Raw genomic sequence first — 22,717 nt, 5'->3', positions numbered from 1 at the left:
GAACAACTCTTTGTAAGAAACCTTCTTTGGGATGGAAGTAATTCACAAGTGCTCTTGGCAAAAACTGCTTGGGTGGTGCATGTTGTCTTATAGTGTGTGTGTGTGTGTGTGTGTGTGTGTGTGTGTGTGTGTGTGTGTGTGTGTGTGTGTGTGTGTTTGTAAGCATGCGTTACAAGTGGTTCAGTACCCATAGTCCGCGGTAACAAGGCCCACGTCTGCCTCCCAATTCAAACTTGATTTTTGTTGTTGTCTGCCGACTGAAAGCCGTGGACTAAAGTTGGCAACTTCCGCTACTCAATTCAAACTTCTTATAGTACATAATTGCTTGTGGTCAGCTGCTATAGTTCCAATTTATTGTCTACAGCATAAGATACTTGAATTTGGTAGACTGCCTTAACAACCGCCATCTCACTGCCACTGGATAAGGTATAAGTTGTGCGTGGGAAAACTAAGCTATGAGCTGTGTCAGGAAGGAACTGGTAGTTGCTTCTCTCTTGAACTATCCCAATATAAGTTAGGTGTGAGAAAAGAAACTAAGCAACGGACCAAATATATTCCATGTATTAACCCCCAAAGCTTGTTTACTCTGGGCAACCAAAAAGGGAATAATCGTGTGCTTTTCCATGTATATTTGTGTACTTTGTTTTTTTCCGAATGTGTACTCTTTTATGTACTTCAACTTGCAGCAGTTAAGGTACTTGAAATGCACTGAACTCTCCGCTTAAGACAGAAAATGCAGAGAACGAGAAATCTACTTGATGAATGCCACCAGAAGTATCACTATCAAGAGACAAAATACCAATCAATCATGTATGCGGGACGCTATTTAGTGAACCTACTAGCTAGTGTTCACATGTCTGTACTAGCTACAAAGAAGCTGCAGTTTCTCTTGTGACCTGTGGAGATGGAGTACCTACTACTCACTAGATAAGGTATCACTGAATATCTAGATGAGGTGTACCTAGCTCTCCATACGGTGAGAGCTAGGTAAATAAACTTGTAGTTTAGCTAATAGCCTCCCTTCAACGGACGTTCTCCTCAATGACACCCCTCACAGCCAAACCTCCTTTGGCAACCCTCACACACGAGTCTGCGTCCTGCACTATATGCATGTATCTTCTGCGATCGAGATGGCCGAGCACAACCCCCTTTACTATGTGCCTGACGATTCTAGGTCCACCTAAATGTCTTCCCAAATGGAGATCTTTTCTTGTTTGCAAGATATCAAATGCAGCATCAGCTGGATGCAAATTCCTTTTCCTGGCAGTCATATCCTTTGATAGGGCTGGACGCGAGGTGAGCTGTGTTGGACTTTGGTGGACCGAGCTGAGCTAGTTAGAAAGTTGTGATGAGCCGATAGAACCAACTTGACTCGAACTTAGCTCCTGCTTGGTCCGGCTCATGAGCATCTAAGGGGCAGTTGTTCAGGAGCGATCTAGGGGCTATGTTTTTCCGCTTTTGAAAGCAAACTAAGGACGTATGTTGAACTTGTATTTTCATATGAAAAGTAAAATGATGGTGGTAAAGTATGTTGAACATATTTCTAGAAACGGCCATAGTAAAGTAAAATGATTATATTTTCATATGAAAAGTGTAGAAATCGAACCAGTAACAAGATAAAGCTGGCCACTATAGCCTCTTTCCATTCAAACAGAGAAGTAGAGAGGAGATATATTTGTTAGATGATAATAGGGCTGGGAAAAGGATAGATATCTCACATGCCTAAAATTAAAGGGATACATTTAGGTTCTACCGCAATAACATAAACACATGACTTAAATGGGTAAATGACAATAATGACACAGAGACAAAGTTCTTATACATCCAACGAAAAATATAGAAACATCCACATGAGAACACCACCTATGATCCATCTCCATGCCCCATACACCAAAATAGCAACATCCACATGAGAACACCACCTATGATCAGAGGCGGACCACGGAAAAAATTTAAGGTGGGGCGAAGTCTCATTAAGAACACATTAACAATGCACACTACAAACGAATAACCAAATACATTCTCTTTCGCTATAGCTTCAAGAGAATCTGGAGTTTGTTCTTCCACTTGTTCTGTTTGTATCAAATTTTCATGCTCTAGTTCCACATAACTCACTTGATCTTGATGAGTGGCATGTGCCGAAACATTGACACTTTTACGGGTACTTGGGTTCAATTTCAAGCTTCTGCCACTACCAAGCACTTCAAAATATCTTTTCAAATCTGCAATTCACAACCAGAGTGTTCACAACATTAATATGTAACTACAATCTGCTTGAATTTAAGGCTTAAAACTACTGTGAAAATTTGCTACAAAAATTTCAAAAAAATTGAGAAATTATCTCCTCCCCTTTCCTTTGGATTTGCTATTCCTCTTCCTTTCCATCTTCTGGCAGTCTGGTCGGAACTGCGCCGGACTCAGAAGTGGCCGGACGCCCGGACGGCCGTTGCTGCTGCTGCCGCTAGGCGCCTAGGCCCTTGCTAGAGCCGCCGCTTGCGCCACTGTCGCTTGCTTCCACGGTGCCGCCGTCCTCTAGCTCCCCATCCTGCCGCCGCGGTTGCCTGCCCTGCCATCGGCTGCGCCGCCCGGTCCTGGGCTCCTGGCGACCTGGCCAGACGCCGCCACCGCGCTAGATTAGGGATTAGAGTTTTTGCGTGGCGTCGCGTGCAGAGAACAGAGGAGTGGTCGAGTGTGTTGCGTCTCTTCTCGCGTGTACGCTCGAAACCTGGCTGGCTGCCTCGGCTGTTGGCCCATCAGGCCGCTCGCTGCATCGGCCCATCAGGTATTGGCAGCGTCAACGGAACGTATTCTGCTAGCGATCGATGCATAGTAGTTATAATTTTTTTTGCTCAAAATTAAGGTATGGCGGGCGCCATACCCTGCCCACCGGAGAGGTCCGCCAGTGCCTATGATCCATCTCCATTCCCCATACACCAAAATAGCAACATCCACATGAGATTCTACATGTAACAACAGTTGACCCAACTGTTGTGAGTACATGACCAGTCAAATATGTAAAAATAAACTGTAGAAACTAATGTAGTTACTAATAGTTGAAATCCACCTTGAGAGGAGTCATTCTTTGAGGTATGCATATGTTCGATGGACCTGTGGTGGAGCGGAGTTCCATGTGACGCATCGACGACGTGGAGTCTTGGCGGCGTGGCATGGTAGGGCCTGGGCGACGGATGTGTGATGATGGATGCGCGTAGGGAGGACGTGTTGTCTGGCGCCGTGGTGGCGTCAACAACAGTCCTGGCAAGGTCGATGCGCTAGTATCTGCTCTGAAAATGGATCAATGGAAGACGGTGGCGACGACCTATGAGAGTGCGTCAGACCGGTTTGTGCCGCAAACCTGGTATGTGGCTTGGTTGGGGCCTCCGGATTTAGATGTTAGGCTTAGGTGAGAGGTATGGGTGTTCGGCTGACACTTTCTGCACCCCTTCATCAATGGATTGGAGTAGTGACAGATGTATTACTTTGTAAGGTTTTGTGAATAATTGATAAATTGGTTGCATGCATCGCCCAGATGCAGAGGCCGGGGGTCACCCTCCTTCAAAACAAATAGTTGTAATCCACCGCACTCTTGGGAAACTTTGTGGTCTGAACATCCTCCTCCCCCTCCTAATTTTCTGAAAGGAAGCCATGACATAACATAAGGGGTTTAATGTGTAACAAAAATATGGAAATCATACCAGCACATTATGTCTTTATGGGCACCTTTAATATAACTTGCAAGACACACCAATCCCAAAATGATAGCTGGGTTTAGAGAAGTCCTAAAGTCATCTAAACCATTCCACCGATGCTGAAAGTTAAGTCTGACAACATGAAGCTAGCTAGTATAGTTAAGAACCACCTTACCATCTTTCCTTTCATAAGGTATCTAGATGCATTCACCTTGCACCAATCAAGAAGACTGAATACATGGTCGTCTATTATGTTTCCCCACATAAGGTATCATGATGAAGTGCTGGATAAGAATCACGGATTTGGATGATGATGCACCAGATATTTGTTATATCAGTATGGGTGGGTATAGACTGGTTGGTTGGAACGTTATGCAAATAGTCATGTCCATAAGATATTTGTCAGAGTGATTGCTTTAGAAATATCTACCATGATATTTAAAGTTTTTTAAATATACTTCAACACGCACACATACATGCAGATGTTTATGCATGTATGCAGTATATAATTTACGGAAATTTGAAAAATTATTTGAAAAACAGCCTTATTGAAATTGAAATATATTATTTTTCTCAAAAGGTTAAATATCACATAATAAGTAGTATATACCCTTAAAAACACCGTTATTGAGATTGAAAAAAAAATCGAAGTCATTGGCGGTGTCGAATCTTCTTCCTCCCGCATCCACTCGCGGTGCGTCGTGAGCAAAGGTCATTCCTGTCTCTGGGCCTCCATCCGTGTAGCCAAGAAGCAGTGACTGAGTAGTTGTCGATGTAGAACTTAAGGCATTTACGTTCGAGACATGTGTAAGAAATCGTCGCCCCAAAGAAGAAAACACCAAAATCGTTGCAACTGATATTAATGTAAGCAAGTATGTAAGATAATTTCTGGAAATTTTATTTAAAGTAGGAAAAGGATGCTATATCCATGGAGTTACATAACACAATTGGCATGGCCAATTGATTGTGAGCTACACTGATTGACAAATCATTAACCTCCTGTCACGACTTTGTTGCTCCCAGACACAACATGGTTGCTTCCAGATACGGTATTGTTGCTCCCGGATACAGTATTGTGACTCCCGGATACGGTGTGGAAGCTCCCGGATACATTATTGTCAATCCCGGAAACAACATCGTTGTTGTCAGTTACGATATGTTTGCTCCCAGATACGATATGGTTGCTACCCGTTACGGTATTGTCGCTCTCAGTTGTGATGGTATTGTTGCTCCCAGCCACAGTGTTGCTGTTTCCAAATATGAAAGTGCATGTCATTCCCGGATAGAATGTTGGTTCTACCAGACGGGACTTTGTTGTTGGTCCCAGATATGATATTTGGTCGTTGTTGTTGGAGTGTTCTTCTGTTACGCATCACATGCAATGGCATGCTAGTGAAAGCCATACCCAGTAAACGACCAGTGGTGGCGAGGCCCTGGAGATTTATCAAACTCTTGGGTACCTCGCCAACCAATGAATTACCGGAGAGATCCAAATAGCGAAGGTGATCAAGCTCACCAATCCACGATGGGATGGTGCCAATCAGTTGGTTATTGGATAGGTTGAGCTCCTCCAGCTGCACAAGGCCCGCCAATGATGCTCCTGGGATGGGCCCCGCAAGTCCGCGCCCCGGGAGCAACAGCGCCGTGACACGTCCACTTTGGCCGTCACAGCCGACACCATCCCAGCCGCAGCACAAGGCGCCAGACCACGTGGTGCGTAGGAGCACGCCACCACCACTGAGGTTCCCGGCGAAGCCCCGCAACACGCGGAGGTCATCGGAGTGGCACGTCGTAGCGCTCGCCGCCGGCAAGACGAACGCCAAGAAGTGGAGCAGCAGCCAGCATTTCGCCATGGATTCAGCTGAAGTATGCTATGTCTACACAAACACAACAACTATCGGTAAGAAAACTTGTTTGGGATGCAAGTGATTCACAAGTGCTCTTGGCAAAAACTCCTTGGGTGGTGCATGTTATCTTATAGTGTGTGTGCGCGCGCGCATCTGTTGCAAGTGATCAGTACTGTTCGTCCGTGGCCGCAAGGCCCACAACTGCCTTCCAATTCAAACTTGGTTTTCGTTGTTATGTGTCGACTGAAATCTATGGACTCAAGCTGCTGCTACTCCTACTCAATTTAAACTTCTTCGAGTCCCTTAGTGCTTATCGTCAGCTGCCATGTAGGATCAGCGCCGAGCTGGTGAGGTAATTAAATAAGAGAGAGGATATTGCCGTATGCAAGCACAGAGACCGCTCTTGTCAGCAATGCCATGCCTAGGCAGGGTAATAATTCAGAGTGAGACGTCAAAAGAGAGGAAGATCTGGAGACGAAGCTGCCATGTAGGACCGGGGCTGAGCTGGAGTGATCCCGTGAGGCTACAGATCCAGTGCACATAGGGAAAGAGGGACACAAAAATATCCTTGGAAGATCTTAATATGCACACGTCAAAAGAAACGACACCAACCTAGATCTAGATAATTTGGATGACATGGAATGACCCGGAAGAGACCGTTCATTGGCACCAGCCTAAGGTAATTAATTAGCAAGCACCAAATTCACTATAAATTTGAAATTACCCTATAATATAATTTCAAAGTAATGCATCATGCAATTAGTGAAAATACATGATATGATCTACTCCCAATCACATGCGAAATTGTTACCTTAGTGGGGATTAAATTTTGTGCGGCATTGTCATCCACCGCATGGAAGATCCTACGGAGTTCTATTGGGAATTAACATGTCCACTCTGGCAGTATACAAGATCAAGAGGATATCAGCTGTTCCATGGCTTAGGTGCTACCATGCTCCAATGTCACAAAACTCAAATTTTGAAGTATCCGCAAATTTCAAAATAGAAATCGTGGATGTTCACAGGATAGGTGTTTAGAACCCCTAATTTTTTAACCTCGAACTCAAAATACACATATAGATACTAAAAGAGACGAATTCAAATGTGAATAGGGACATTTTAGCTTTGGTCTTGTGACACTATTCATATTGGAATTGTCTTTTTGTATCCTTTTATGTATTTCGAATTTAGTGTTGAAAATTTTAGGTGTTGTATATGTTGTTGCAGCTCTCTCTCTCTCACTCAGAACTAGAGATAGAAGAAAGAGCAGAATACCCAGGAGTTTCACCCGGCCGCACCACGCAGCCCCGTTACTGTTCCAAGAGCACCAAACTCCAATCTGAAAACACACAAGTGGCCATGGCTTTGTAGTGGCACAGCAACGCAGCCCCCAAGTTTCCGTGCGCACGTACACACTAACTAACCGCACGCATGCATACCCACTTACTTCGCCGGCACACCCACGCATCTAGCTTATCCATCTAACGCATGCACGCATGACCCGGCCACCCCAACCGGCCACTAATTCACGCCCAGCTACGCGACGCACGCACACACGCTACAGCCACGAGCACACACACACTACACCACGCACGCACTTTGCCACGGCTTCCGCTGCGTCCCGCACGTCCGGCGCATACTTGACGCGTTCGACGAGTCCGACCGCACCAGTGTGTCCCGCACGTCTCGCGTGCACCCGACGTGCCCGACGAGCCCGACCGCACCAGTGTGTCCCGTACGTTCCGCGCGCACCCGATATGGAGAATCAGGAATTTGAGGACGGACGTGCTACATGGTAAAGAAGTATAGCGTAGAAGAGATGATAAAAGGAAAGATGGTGGAGTATGAGTTCACACGTGAACAGAGGAATAAAACGTTTTCACAATCTAATCCATGGCCTGTTCCAGCTGCTGGGCAAGTCGCCTTGTCGATCGACGGCTCATTTTACTTTGATGGAACCGCGAGTTCAGGGCTGATCCTAAGAAACTCAGGTGGTGGACCGATCTTTGCAGCCTACGCGTTACCTTTTCTTCTGTAACGATAAGCTTGAAGCGGAACTACATGCGTTGAGAGAAGGTCTTACTATCACCATGGAGCGATCAACCCTACAGCTGGTAATCCAGTCTAATTCCTCTATGGTTCTTTCTTCATTGGCCCCGAATATTTTGGATCGGATTTCTAGAAGCCAAAGCAGAGTAGCAGATTGCGTGGCAAACTTTGGGAGGTTACAGTGTATCACGGCTTGTTAGCTATAGAATTATCCATCTTGTATCACTGAGCTTTTGCCAGTTGATTGTAACTTTGTTTCTATGGAATAAAACTCTCTTTCACCCCACAAAAAAAACATACATGTAGTCTCCACAAGCAGTGTACCATTGGGTAGTGCAACTTGTACTCCGGACTTGAAAATTGCAGCACCATCTTCCTTCTGCAGCCCTCAACGGCGCACCGTGAGCAGAGCTTGATGCCGCCTCTGGGCTTCTGACGTAGCAAAGCTCGTGTCGGACAAAGCTTGAAAAAACCAAGGTGCTTGTAGCAGCACGGTTGGGAAGTCGTCGATGTAAACCAGAAGATGCTGACAACCATGATCTCTCGAGATCATTGGCCAGGACCGAGAAGGCCTGGGATATTAATCCTATCTCCATCCCGACAGAGGGGAGGGACACCAAACTCGCAAGTTCCCCGACGAAGCCGTAGCTGGCTGAGCTTCATCAGACGGAGGCGGAACTTGAGGACACCAATATGTTGTGACACCATCCCCTCCACATGATGTCGCCGCCATAGATCGACACTTATCATGCCGGACCTAAGCCCGACGATCGACTCCAAACTCCAGCCCATCAACAATCTTCCGAGGAAGAACACCGATTTGGGGCGGGCAGAAGGACCTTTATTCTTGTCACCTCCGATGCCCCTACACCGAAGACAAATAACTCAAAGACCCTACAGGGACCGGACATCTGATCTGAGATTCCCCCACTCTCCAGCCGCCGCAACGGCTTGCGGAGGGCAGAGGAACCAGCGGCGGTGGCACCGGCGGCCAAGGGTAGCTAGACCATCATCTAATCGCCTCTTCCATGAGAGGCCTACTGAAAAAACACGGTTTGCTAATAAATATGGACGGAAAAAAATCCAGCCTAACTAAAGGGTGTGTCTAGAACTCAGTCGATGGAGACTTAACGAAGTCTCAATCGAGTGACGTTAGCGTGTTTTTTTTGCTACAAGCGGCACGGCTGGATGCTACAAACGGCGACGAAAAATGTTGCGACGGCATTGCAAGCAACAACAATAAATGCTACAACCGTTCTATCTGAAATGCTACAACTGTCAATGAAGGATGTTGCAAACGGTGAGATGACGTGGTACAACCGATGAGGGGTGACAGTAAAGGTTTTGGATATAGTACCATAATCATGGTACCGACCGAAAAACAGTGAAACAAACAAGTCCCATGGAGAAAACCAGTTGAAGGTATGATGTTGATTAATTATGAACATGGGTGGTGATAAGAGATTGTCATGGACACTGCAAGCTCCCACAGATACCTGATGCTTTCATGTAGGGTTTGATACTTGAACAGCAGCATGCAAGTAGTGAAAACAATGCAGAACGGCGGCTTCTCGGCAACAACGTTGTCAACTATATACATGTAGAATGCAATATTATATACTATGTTGTTTGGTTCTGATAAGGTTCAGGTTTGTAGGCCATGAGCTATCTAGGAATGCTTTCTCTTCGCATATAGTAGTATCTTGTACTCCCTCCATCGGCAAATACTTGTCCTTACATCCATTTCTTCTATAAATATTTCTGGATGGAAGTAGTACCTGGGATATATATCCTGAATCGTTTACTAAGAATGTTACTGTTTTCTCAAACGAGTCATGCTAGGTGATTGACTTAAAAAAAGTAAATACAAATTGCGCTCTGGCAGTTTCAGATCGGTGCATCGCATAGACGAGTGCACACGTAGGCCACCACAGTTTGAGAGGCCAGGCGAAGCCGCCGGTCATATCGACGTGGAGTAGAATAGTGAGGGAGCAGTAAATAATGGACTGTGTTAATTACTATTATTAGGCAGGTGCTATAAATTTACAAGGAGTACATGTTTGTTTTCACGACCAACGTTTCCACCTTACAGAAAGGACTTGAGGGATTTCATCACGTCCTTGGCGACGTGTGGCAGGGACATGTACTCAACGAAGTGACCTTCCAGCTCGGTGCAACCGTGGCGTCCCGCGATTCTTAGCGTGGCCAGTGCGTTTTTCGGCGTGATGTTCTCCGCTAACAGGTTCTCGCACAGCCGCTTCATCCTCTCCAGTCGGAACCGGCTCGCCGCCGCCAGCATCTCTCCTGCTATCATCGTGGAATCACCACCGACAACGGGGACAAGGTCATCGACACGAGGTAGCTCATCCGTGTAGATGAAGTGGAGTATGGCCTTGAAAACAGTGGCTCTCATGGCATCAATTTTTACATGGTCCATGCCGGTAGCCCATTCCACCTCCTCGTGTAACGCCGGTGACCGTGTGGCGACCACAAGCCCATGCGCGGGGATCTCGCTGTCCTCGACGAGGAACATGACATCCCAGCCGCTCTCGCTCGCTAGCAACTGCTCGAGGTGTAGTGCCAAGTTGGACTGTGGCACGGGTATCACGGTGCCGGCTACGACGGTGCTGCTAGTGCAGGACATTGTGGTTACCTCAACTCGACATTGGACAGTGAGAGACCCGTAGTGTGAATTCACTAATTCCATGGTGATGAAGTCTGAAAATCCGTAGCCCTCACCTAAGCCATTATCATAGACGTGTGAAATTATTTTTTGGCGTGACGGTGAGTTACCAGTGGGGTCTTTGAGTTTAAAGCTGAACAAAGCTTTGACGTAGTCATCAGCATGAGCATCATTGTTGTCGCCGTCCACGCCGCCGCCATCGTCGTTGTCATCATCAGCATCCTCGTCGTCATTGTTATAACTCAACCGCCTAAGGAAGAGGCCAATGTACTCGGTCTCGTCCCCTTCAAACCCGGATGGGTACACACTTATGGCCCACTCGTATCCCCCCACTTGAAAACTGCCAGATTGGATGTATTGACCACCACTGTGCGTCTTCCTGATGGCTTTCAAGCTTTCGATCCTAAACTCGTGTGTGCCGATCATCACCGCTGATGGGTTATACCTCGACACGCTCTCTCTGCTGCTATCAGTGCCACAACCGGTGGAAGAAGTAGATGGAGATTTGTTGCGAGCCACCGCACGTCGTGGCTAATTTCTTAGTGATCTCGTATATAAAAGAGGGGCATTCTTTCTCGAGCTCCTTGTACTCATTGGTGGCTTGCACGGCGTTGTAGATGTCAGGGTCGGACGCTATGAACTCAACACACGAGGCCTCGAGTTGTCGGCAGCTGTGCCTGTTGTGCACCAGCATCAGCGTCGACATGACGTTGCCAACCGTGATGCTCTTGGACAGTATGTTCTCACACATGAGCCTAAGCCTCTCCAGGTCATATAGGTCTGCGGCCACGAGGAGGTCGCGCACCATTGCCAAGTGGCATGTTCCTTTGTTGGTTTGGGCCAGCTCGTCGGTGTAAATGAAGTGGAGCATGGCGTTGAATGTCGATGCGCTCATGTCGTCGATCCGTAGGCTGCGCATGGTCTTCTCCTTCATCTCCCCGTGGAACTGTGCAGCGAAGACCGGCGACCGCATGGCTAGCACGAGCTTGTGCGCTTGGATCTTGGTCTGGTCGACCACGAACGTCACGTCCGGCCACCACATCTCCTGCCGGAGCCTATGGATGTCCTGGGATAGGCTCGGCGGCGGAGGCACAACGACCGAGTAGTTCCTGGTGGTCCCATCTACAGACTCCTCCCGGATAACGTCCACGGTGCAGTGGATGGTAAGGCAGTCGTCCATGACGTAGCGTTCCTGGTGTTCCAGGAACATGTCGGGGACGGAAAGCTCCCAGGCGACGGCCTTCCTGGACCTGGCCGGAAAGATGTGGGGCTCGGCGCTGTGCCACTCTGCGCCGGGGTAGCGGCCACAGCCTGTGGGGTCGTCGATCCGGACGCTGGCCATGGCGACGACGTCCTCGTCGGTCTGGTTCCTCGAGAGCTCTATGGAGATTGACGCTAGGGTGAGGCCCCGCGCTTGCTCTGGTTTTGCGACGAAGCGGCATACGAGGGCCCAGACGAAGCCGCCGGCGTCGAAACTCCGGGACCTGATGGTGTTGTCGGCGCCGAACATTACGGCGCGTGCTGTAGCCGACGATGTCGAGCTGGTGCGCCCCGCGGACGATCGCGGACCTGTGCGTCGACGCCGTCTTGTGCTGCGTCGCCATGGCCGAGCCGTGGTCGTCCCCCTAGCTAGTTGCTTTCTCCTCTCGATCGAGCGATCGACTGCATATATGAGAGAAGATGATGTGTTGGAGTCCAGCATGGTCTACAATTGTATATTTCGATCGACACCCGGCCACCTGTGCTTCGTTTATGCCTGGGTTAATTGCTGCTGCTCTGCGCTACGTCATATCAGTCCTGGCCGGTGACGTTCCACTGATTTTACGTGTGTTTTTTTAAGGCCATCATGGCTAGCTTTATTGATTAATCAGTAGAGATACATTATCTACGAGTTTGCTCATCAGACAATCTGGAGGCTCGTCGATCCAACTAGAAGAAGCTTTATTATAATAACTAAACCTAGCTAGCGCATGCTCCGTTTGATTTGCTGATCTAAAGCAATACTTAAACTTGACCTTTCCAATCAAGGTAGAGATGTCCATACATTTCACGAATATCGTTGCTGTCGCGTCCCACCAAGTACTCTGACCGGAACAGCAGTTGATCACCGTTAGCGAGTCGGATTCCGCTTCAACCCGCTGGAACCCTAGGCTATTTGCCAAGTTTAGTCCGTCCCTCATCGCCATTGCCTCTGATTACATTGCGTCCGCTGCATAGGGGGTAAACTTACATTGAGCTGCGAGAAAAATACCTCGTTCATCTCTAATAATTCATGTCGTAGCTCCAACTCCTTCGTCCCAAAAAACGCCATGTCCACATTAAGTTTGACAAACTTTGGGTCCGGCTTCAACCATCTTGCCTGTCACAACTATCTTCGCCGTGGCTCGATGATAGTTGCTTGTAATCGCTAAGACCGAGAAAGACCATCTTACCAGTGGCGGGCAACTCTAATTATGTGTTATAAGGCGGCGTGTCCACCAGAGATACCAACATCCCACCACTATGACCTGTTTAATGTCCAATGTCGGCATTAGATGTTGTGGCGTTTGATCAGTAGACAAGATATACTCCATAATGACCGACCCAGATCTATCAACATTTGCTACAGTGTTGATAAAATCTGCCAATACAAGCCGGTTCCACATATCTCTCGAGTGAATACACGTGAAGAATAGATGGCGAATACCTTCAGAGCTCTGGTGGCAAATTGGGCACCCTCCGATTACCCCGACATGTCTATTAGCGAGTATACAGAATTCTGTGCAGTAAACGCCAACAAAATATGGAAGCTTCACGTGGAATTTGTAGCTTCCATAATGTACTCCACACCACTAGAGTAGCATAACCTCCTGGTCGACTGATGTCATTTGCATGCGTCCCAAATTTATGTAACCATTGGATTATGTATGCTGTACGAACGGAGAAAATCTCTTTTTTATCGGGATGCCATGCGATGAAACCATCAAATTCACGAAGACTTAAGGGGATTTGCAGAATCCTTGGAGCATCCACGGGACTAAAAGTTACTATATCTTTGGGGGTTATTTTTTGCGCGGGTGTTATCCTCGGTTTAGGAGGTATTTTTGCCTTCCTTGTTTATTTATCTGTGAGATATAATTCACAAGACATGATAGAACTATAAAAAAATTGAATGTTGTACAAATGCAAGCGCTTATATACACGCGCATACGCTCACCCTTATGAACGCACACACATATACCCTATCCCTATGAGTACCTCCGAAAGACGGAACCGACATATCATCTTGAAATTTACAAAGTCACGTAGGCACCTCGTCTTCGACGAGACTCCCACTAAATGTGCATCGCCGGAAATAAATCCAGAAATAAATGCGAGCACTAGGATTTGAACCATGATATGCTGGAGATACCACAGTCCCTCTAACCATCCAACCACAGGTTGGTTCGCTACAGAATTATAATTTTAAAGCCATAAATCTCAAGATGTTATGCCGGCTCAATATTTTATAGGTTCATAGGGATAGGATGTACGCGCATGCGTTCATAAGCATGTTATATATATAGGGATAACATTATTTTAAATTAGTATGCGCTTAGGTTAGTATGCGTTTAAGTTAATATACGATTAGTTTAATATGCGTTTAGGCTAATGTGTAATTAAGCTAATATGCGTAGGTAATGTGCGATTAGTCTAATATTATATTCACTGCAATATTTAATTCATCGTTGTTTGCACAATCTATTCTTTACTGAGTTGTTTATATTTTATGCAGGATCTATCGTGGGCTAGCGAGGCCAACAGTACAACCGGTGGTGTTCGCAGTGGTGTGATATCCTACGCAATACTCACCATATTTCTCATTGTATCAGATGAAGCTAATTTCGTTCACTTGAAATTTTTGAATTCAAACTTATGGGGTAAATTCTTATCATCTTCCCAAGCAGTTTCACCCGAAGTGAACATTTCTCTATGGCCATAAGGTTCTCTTTGAAACGCCACACAAGGCTACACGTAGAACTACTGTCAGAGGTTTTTCCTATAGGATCCCTAGCATAAGAACTCGTTCCATAAATTCATAAATAAAAGTATCAAGTGAAGCACAAAACTACTTCATTTCAACAACATAATTTACATATGGCTTTCCATTTTGGAAAGCCCCGAAGGGATTACACGAACTAGGAAGGATACCTTCTTATTCTTGGCGGTTACAGCGCCTTTGATATGGTGGCGATTCTACAAGTGGTGGTGGTACTGCTACTACTAAGAGTGCTCTCGAGGCTGCTCTTCTTGCTCGAGGCTCTGGACTCCGTCGCTGCTCTTGTCCTCCTCTCCTGAAGCCAGCCCTTCCTTTTATAGTCGCGAGGGAGGCGCTAGGGAGCCTTCTCTTCTTTATTCATATGGCAGAGCTTTTTGGAGCGAGGATAAGGATGTCTTCACGAGAGCGGACGATAGCTTCTCGTTACTTGCATTGCGGCCTTCTCAGTTCCTCGTTACTTGCATTGCGGCCTTTTCAGCTTGGTTACTCACATTCTGTCTTGACTCAAACATCTGCCTTCTTCTGCGATGCATGCGGCGATGCTCAAGCTTGCTCTTCTTCATGCGGATGATGCTTTATTCTTCACCCGAGGTAATCTTACAATCGCTTCCTAAATAAATTACATTTAGAATATAGATAGTTACATGCATATTGATTCAATATGTAAAATTTGGTAAAAAACAAAAATATAGGTTATAAGATCAGAAAAAACACATTTTATATATGTTTTACACTATGTTTTTACATTTATAAGTTTACGTAACATAAAATATTTTTTACGGAAAGTACATATTTTCTTACGTTCTCTTTTTATGTATGAAATAAGGCAAATTTTACGAAACGTAGAAATACGGTGCATAAATGTCAAAATAGAGAGGGGGTGAAGAATAAATATTCCTCATCCAAGGTGACGAATAGCGCGACCCAAGGTGCATTGTATGTTGGGGAACGTAGCATAAATTCAAAATTTTCCTACGTGTCACCAAGATCTATCTATGGAGTCATCTAGCAACGAGGGAGGAGTGGATCTACATACCCTTGTAGATCGTGCGCGGAAGCGTTCAAGAGAACGGGGTTGATGGAGTCGTACTCGTCGTGATTCAAATCACCGATGATCCTAGTGCCGAACGGACGGCACCTCCGCGTTCAACACACGTACGGAACGGAGACGTCTCCCACGCCTTGATCCAGCAAGGAGGAGGGAGAGGTTGATGGAGATCCAGCAGCACGACGGCATGGTGGAAGTAGCGGGATTCCAACAGGGCTTCGCTAAGCGCTGCGGGAGGAAGAAGATGTGTCACGGGAGGGAGAGGGAGGCGCCAGGCCTTAGGTATGGTTGCTCCTCCTTTTCCCCACTATATATAGGGCCAAGGGAGAGGGGGAGGCGCAGCCCTTGCCCCTTCCTCCAAGGAAGGGTGCGACCAAGGGTGGGGAGGAGTCCATCCTCCCCAAGGCACCTCGGAGGTGCCTTCCCCTTGTAGGACTCTCCCCTTTTTTTTCTCTCTTGGCGCATGGGCCTCTTGGGGCTGGTGCCCTTGGCCCATATAGGCCAAGGCACACCCCCTACAGCCCATGTGGCCCCCCGGGGCAGGTGGCCCCACCCGGTGGACCCCCGGGACCCTTCTGGTGGTCCCGGTACAATACCGATGACCCCGAAACTTGTCCCGATGGCCGAAATAGCACTTCCTATATATAATTCTTTACCTCCGGACCATTCCGGAACTCCTCGTGACGTCCGGGATCTCATCCAGGACTCCGAACAACTTTCGGGTTACCGCATACTAATATCTCTATAACCCTAGCGTCACCGAACCTTAAGTGTGTAGACCCTACGGGTTCGGGAGACATGCAGACATGACCGAGACGTTCTCCGATCAATAACCAACAGCGGGATCTGGATACCCATGATGGCTCCCACATGTTCCACGATGATCTCATCGGATGAACCACGATGTCAAGGACTTAATCAATCCCGTATACAATTCCCTTTGTCTAGCGGTACGATACTTGCCCGAGATTCGATCGCCGGTATCCCGATACCTTGTTCAATCTCGTTACCGGCAAGTCTCTTTTACTCGTTCCGTAACACATCATCCCGTGATCAACTCCTTGATCACATTGTGCACATTATGATGATGTCCTACCGAGTGGGCCCAGAGATACCTCTCCGTCACACGGAATGACAAATCCCAGTCTCGATTCGTGCCAACCCAACAGACACTTTCGGAGATACCCGTAGTGCACCTTTATAGTCACCCAGTTACGTTGTGACGTTTGGTACACCCAAAGCATTCCTACGGTATCCGGGAGCTGCACAATCTCATGGTCTAAGGAAATGATACTTGACATTAGAAAAGCTTTAGCATACGAACTACACGATCTAGTGCTATGCTTAGGATTGGGTCTTGTCCATCACATCATTCTCCTAATGATGTGATCCCGTTATCAACGACATCCAATGTCCATGGTTAGGAAACCATAACCATCTATTGATCAACGATCTAGTCAACTAGAGGATCACTAGGGACATGGTGTTGTCTATGTATCCACACATGTATCTGAGTTTCCTATCAATACAATTATAGCATGGATAATAAACGATTATCATGAACAAGGAAATATAATAATAACTAATTTATTATTGCCTCTAGGCCATATTTCCAACAGTCTCCCACTTGCACTAGAGTCAATAATCTAGTTCACATCGCCATGTGATTAACACTCACAGGTCACATCGTCATGTGACTAACACCCAAATAGTTCTGGGTTTGATCATGTTGCTTGTGAGAGAGGTTTTAGTCAACGGGTCTGAACCTTTCAGATCCATGTGCGCTTCACAAATTTCTATGTCATCTCCTAGATGCAGCTACCATGTTCTATTTGGAGCTATTCCAAATAACTGTTCTACTATACGAATCCAGTTTACTACTCAGAATAATCTGGATTAGTGTCAAAGTTTGCATCGGCGTAACCCTTTACGACGAACTCTTTTACCACCTCCATACTCGAGAAAATTCCTTAGTCCACTAGTTGCTAAGGATAACTTTGACCACTGTCCTGTGATCCATTCTTGGATCACTCTTGTACCCCTTGACTGACTCATGGCAAGGCACACTTCAGGTGCGGTACACAGCATAGCATACTGTAGAGCCTATGTTTTAAGCATAGGGGACGACCTTCGTCCTTTCTCTCTATTCTGCCGTGGTCGAGCTTTAAGTCTTAACTTCATACCTTACAACTCAGGCAAGAACTCCTTCTTTGACTGATCCATCTTGAACACCTTCAAGATCATGTCAAGGTATGTGCTCATTTGAAAGTACCATTAAGCGTTTTGATCTATCCTTATAGATCTTGATGCTCAATGCTCAAGTAGCTTAATCCAGGCTTTCCATTGAAAAACACTTTCCAAATAACCCTATATGCTTTACAGAAATCCTACATCATTTCTGATCCATTAGTATGTCAACAACATATACTCATCAGAAATTCTATAGTTCTCCCACTCACTTCTTTGGAAATACAAGTTTCTCATAAACTTTGTATAAACCCAAAATCTTTGATCATCTTATCAAAGCATATATTCCAACTCCAAGATGCTTACTCCAGTCCTTAGAAGGATTGCTGGAGCTTTGCATACCTATTAGCATATTTCAAGATTGACAAAACCTTCCGGTTGTATCACATACAACCTTTCCTCAAAAATCGTCGAGGAAACAATGTTTTGACATCCTATCTGCAAGATTTCATAAATAATGCAGTAATTGCTAATACAATTCCAACAGACTCTTAGCATCGCTACGAGTGAGAAAGTCTCACCGTAGTCAACTCCTTGAACTTGTCGGAAAACATCTTAACGACAAGTCGAGCTTTCTTAATGGTGACATTTACCATCATTGTCTGTCTTCCTTTTAAAATCCATCTGCACTCAATAGCCTTACGACCATCGAGCTGTTCTGCCAAAGTCTACACTTTGTTTTCATACATGGATCCTCTCTCGGATTTTTATGGCCTTGAGCCATTTATCGGAATCCAGGCCCACCATCGCTTCTCCATAGCTCGTAGGTTCATTGTTGTTTAGCAACATGACTTCTAAGACAGGATTATGTACCACTCTGAAGTAGTACGCATCCTTGTCATCCTACGAGGTTTGATAGTGACTTGATCTGAAGTTTCATGATCACCATCATAAGCTTCCACTTCAATTGGTGTAGGTGCCACAGGAACAACTTCCTGTGCCCTGCCACACACTAGTTGAAGAGACGGTTCAATAACCTCATCAAGTCTCCACCATCCTCCCACTCAATTCTTTCGAGAGAAACTTTTCCTCGAGAAAGGACCTGATTCTAGAAACAATCCCTTATTGCTTTCGAATCTGAGACAGGAGGTATACCCAACTGTTTTGGGTGTCCTATGAAGATGCATTTATCCGCTTTGGGTTCGAGCTTATCAGCCTGAAACTTTTTCACATAAGCATCGCAGCCCCAAACTTTTAAGAAATGACAGCTTAGGTTTCTCTAAACCATAGTTCATACGGTGTCACCTCATCGGAATTACGTGGTGCCCCCTTTTAAAGTGAATGTGGTTGTCTCTAATGCCTAACCCATAAACTATTGTGGTAATTTGATAAGAAACATCATGGTATGCATCATATCTAATAGGGTGCAGTTATGATGTTTGGACACACCATCACACTATGGTGTTCCAGGCTGTATCAGTTGTGAAACAATTTCCACAATGTCTTAATTCTGTGCCAAACTCGTAATTCAGATATTCATCTCTATGATCATATCATAGATCTTTTATCCTCTTGTCACGACGATCTCTCAACTTCACACTGAAATTATTTGAACCTTTCAATAATTCAGACTCGTGATTCATCAAGTAAATATACTCAACATCTACTCAAATCATCTGTGAAGTAAGAACATAACGATATCCACTACATGCCTCAGCACTCATTGGACTGCACACATCAAAAAATGTATTACTTCCAACAAGTTGCTTTCTTGTTCCATTTTACTGAAACCGAGGCTTTCAGTCATCTTGCCCATGTGGCATGATTTGCATGTCTCAAGTGATTCAAAATCAAGTGAGTTCAAACGGTCCATTTGCATGGAGTTTCTTCATGCACATACACCAATAGACATGGTTCGCATGTCTCAAACTTTTCAAAAATGAGTGAGCCCAAAGATCCATCAACATGGAGCTTCTTCATGCGTTTTATACCGATATGACTTACCTGGCAGTGCCACAAGTAGGTGGTACTATCATTACTATCTTATATCTTTTGGCATGAACATGTGTATCACTACGATTGAGATTCAATAAACCATTCATTTTTGGTGTAAGACCATTGAAGGTATTATTCAAATAAACAGAGTAACCATTATTCTCCTTAAATGAATAACCGTATTGTGATAGACATAATCCAATCATGTCTATGCTCAACGCAAACACCTATCTCGATGGTAGAGGGAGCGTACGATATTTGATCATATCAATATTGGAAACACATATCATCAGCTCACCTTTAGCTAGTCTCCGTTTATTCCGTAGCTTTTATTTCGAGTTACTAACACTTAGCAACCGAACCGGTATCTAATACCCTGGTGCTACTAGGAGTACTAGTAAAGTACACATCAACACAATGTATATCAAATATACTTCTATCGACCTTGCCAGCCTTCTAATCTACCAAGTATCTAGGGTAATTCTGCTCCAGTGGTTGTTCCCCTTATTACAGAAGCACTTAGTCTCGGGTTTGGGTTCAACCTTGGGTTTCTTCACTAGAGCAGCAGCTGAATTGCCGTTTCATGAAGTATCCCTTCTTGCCCTTGCCCTTCTTGAAACTAGTGGTTTCACTAACCATCAACAATTGATGCTCCTTCTTGATTTCTACTTTCGCAGTGTCAAACATCGCGAATATCTCAAGGATCATCATATATGTCCCTGATATATTATAGTTCATCACGAAGCTCTAGCAGCTTGGTGGTAATGACTTCGGAGAACCATCACTATCTCATCTGGAAGATTAACTCCCACTTGATTCAAGTGATTGTTGTACTCAGACAATCTGAGCACAAGCTCAACAATTGAGCTTTTCTCCCTTAGTTTGCAGGTTAAGAAAATCGTCGGAGGTCTTATACCTCTTGACGTGGGCACAAGCCTGAAATCCCAATTTCAGTCCTCAAAACATCTCATATGTTTTTCGACGTTTCAAAACATCTTTGGTGCTTCAATTCTAAACCATTTAACTGAACTATCATGTAGTCATCAAAACGTGTATGTCAGATGTTCGCAACATCCACAGATGACGTTCGAGGTTCAGCACACTGAGCGGTGCATTAAGGACATAAGCCTTCTATGAAGCAATGAGGACAATCCTCGGTTTACGGACCTCGTCCGCATAATTGCTACTATCAACTTTCAACTAATTTTTCTCTAGGAACATATCTAAACAGTAGAACTATAGCGTGAGCTACGACATAATTTGCAAAATCCTTTTGACTATGTTCAGGATAATTAAGTTCATCTTATGAACTCCCACTCAGATAGACATCCCTCTAGTCATCTAAGTGATTACATGATCCGAGTCAACTAGGCCGTGTCCGATCATCACGTGAGACGGACTAGTCAACGACGGTGAACATCTTCATGTTGATCGTATCTTCTATACGACTCATGCTCGACCTTTCGGTCTTCTGTGTTCCGAGGCCATGTCTGTACATGCTTGGCTCGTCAAGTTAACCCTAAGTGTTTTGCATGTGTTCCGAGGCCATGTCTGTACATGCTAGGCTCGTCAACACCCGTTGTATGTGAACGTAAGGATCCATCACACCCGATCATCACGGCGTGCTTAGAAACGACGAACTTTAGGAACGGTGCACAGTTAGGGGAGAACACTTCTTGAAATTGTTATGAGGGATCATCTTATTTACTACCGTCGTTCTAAGCAAATAAGATTTATAAACATGATAAACATCACATGCAATCAAATAGTGACATGATATGGCCAATATCATATTGCTCCTTTTGATCTCCATCTTCGGGGCTCCATGATCATCATCGTCACCGGCATGACACCATGATCTCCATCATCGTGTCTTCTTGAAGTTGCCACGTCATCTATTACTTCTACTACTACAGCTAACGGTTAGCAATAAAGTAAAGTAATTACATGACGTTTATGTTGACATGCAGGTCATGAATAAATAAAGACAACTCCTATGGCTCCTGCCGGTTGTCATACTCATCGACATGCAAGTCGTGATTCCTATTACAGGAACATGATCAATCTCATACATCACATATATCATTCATCACATCCTTTGGCCATATCACATCACATAGCATACCCTGCAAAAACAAGTTAGACGTCCTCTAATTGTTGTTTGCATGTTTTACGTGGCTGCTATGGGTTTCTAGCAAGAACGTTTCTTACCTACGCAAAGACCACAACGTGATATGCCAATTGCTATTTACCCTTCATAAGGACCCTGTTCATCGAATCCGATCCGACTAAAGTGGGAGAGACAGACACCCGCCAGCCACCTTATGAAACTAGTGCATGTTTGACGGTGGAACCGGTCTCACGTAAGAGTACGTGTAAGGTCGGTCCGGGCCGCTTCATCCCACAATGTCGTCGAATCAAGATAAGACTAGTAACGGCAAGCATATTGAACAAAATCAACGCCCACAACTACTTTGTGTTCTACTCGTGCATAGAAACTACGCAATAGACCTAGCTCATGATGCCACTGTTGGGGAACGTAGCATAAATTCAAAATTTTCCTACGTGTCACCAAGATCTATCTATGGAGTCATCTAGCAACGAGGGAGGAGTGGATCTACATACCCTTGTAGATCGCGCGCGGAAGCGTTCAAGAGAACGGGGTTGATGGAGTCGTACTCGTCGTGATTCAAATCACCAATGATCCTAGTGCCGAACGGACGGCACCTCCGCGTTCAACACACGTACGGAACGGAGACGTCTCCCACGCCTTGATCCAGCAAGGAGGAGGGAGAGGTTGATGGAGATCCAGCAGCACGACGGCATGGTGGAAGTAGCGGGATTCCAACAGGGCTTCGCTAAGCGCTGCGGGAGGAAGAAGATGTGTCACGGGAGGGAGAGGGAGGCGCCAGGCCTTAGGTATGGTTGCTCCTCCTTTTCCCCACTATATATAGGGCCAAGGGAGAGGGGGAGGCGCAGCCCTTGCCCCTTCCTCCAAGGAAGGGTGCGGCCAAGGGTGGGGAGGAGTCCATCCTCCCCAAGGCACCTCGGAGGTGCCTTCCCCTTGTAGGACTCTCCCCTTTTTTTTCTCTCTTGGCGCATGGGCCTCTTGGGGCTGGTGCCCTTGGCCCATATAGGCCAAGGCACACCCCCTACAGCCCATGTGGCCCCCCGGGGCAGGTGGCCCCACCCGGTGGACCC

General features: G+C 45.8%; 2 pseudogenes across 1 annotated transcript; both read right to left on the bottom strand.

The window, feature by feature from the left end:
* Window positions 1–4,334: 4,334 nt before the first annotated feature.
* Window positions 4,335–6,094, bottom strand: LOC125554955 (uncharacterized; annotated as a pseudogene).
* A 3,519-nt stretch (window positions 6,095–9,613) lies between these two features.
* On the bottom strand, window positions 9,614–14,613 carry LOC125554364 (uncharacterized; annotated as a pseudogene). Its single transcript, XR_015602186.1, has 3 exons — window positions 14,439–14,613; window positions 12,701–12,775; window positions 9,614–12,477 (listed from the first exon to the last, which is right to left on the bottom strand). The product of XR_015602186.1 is annotated as an uncharacterized LOC125554364 (transcript).
* Window positions 14,614–22,717: the final 8,104 nt, after the last annotated feature.

The sequence above is a fragment of the Triticum urartu genome, chromosome 4A (genome assembly GCF_056163025.1).
Source record: "Triticum urartu cultivar PI428250 chromosome 4A, HENAU_Tu73, whole genome shotgun sequence".
NCBI lineage: Eukaryota > Viridiplantae > Streptophyta > Magnoliopsida > Poales > Poaceae > Triticum > Triticum urartu.
This window is presented reverse-complemented; position numbering and strand designations above follow the sequence as displayed.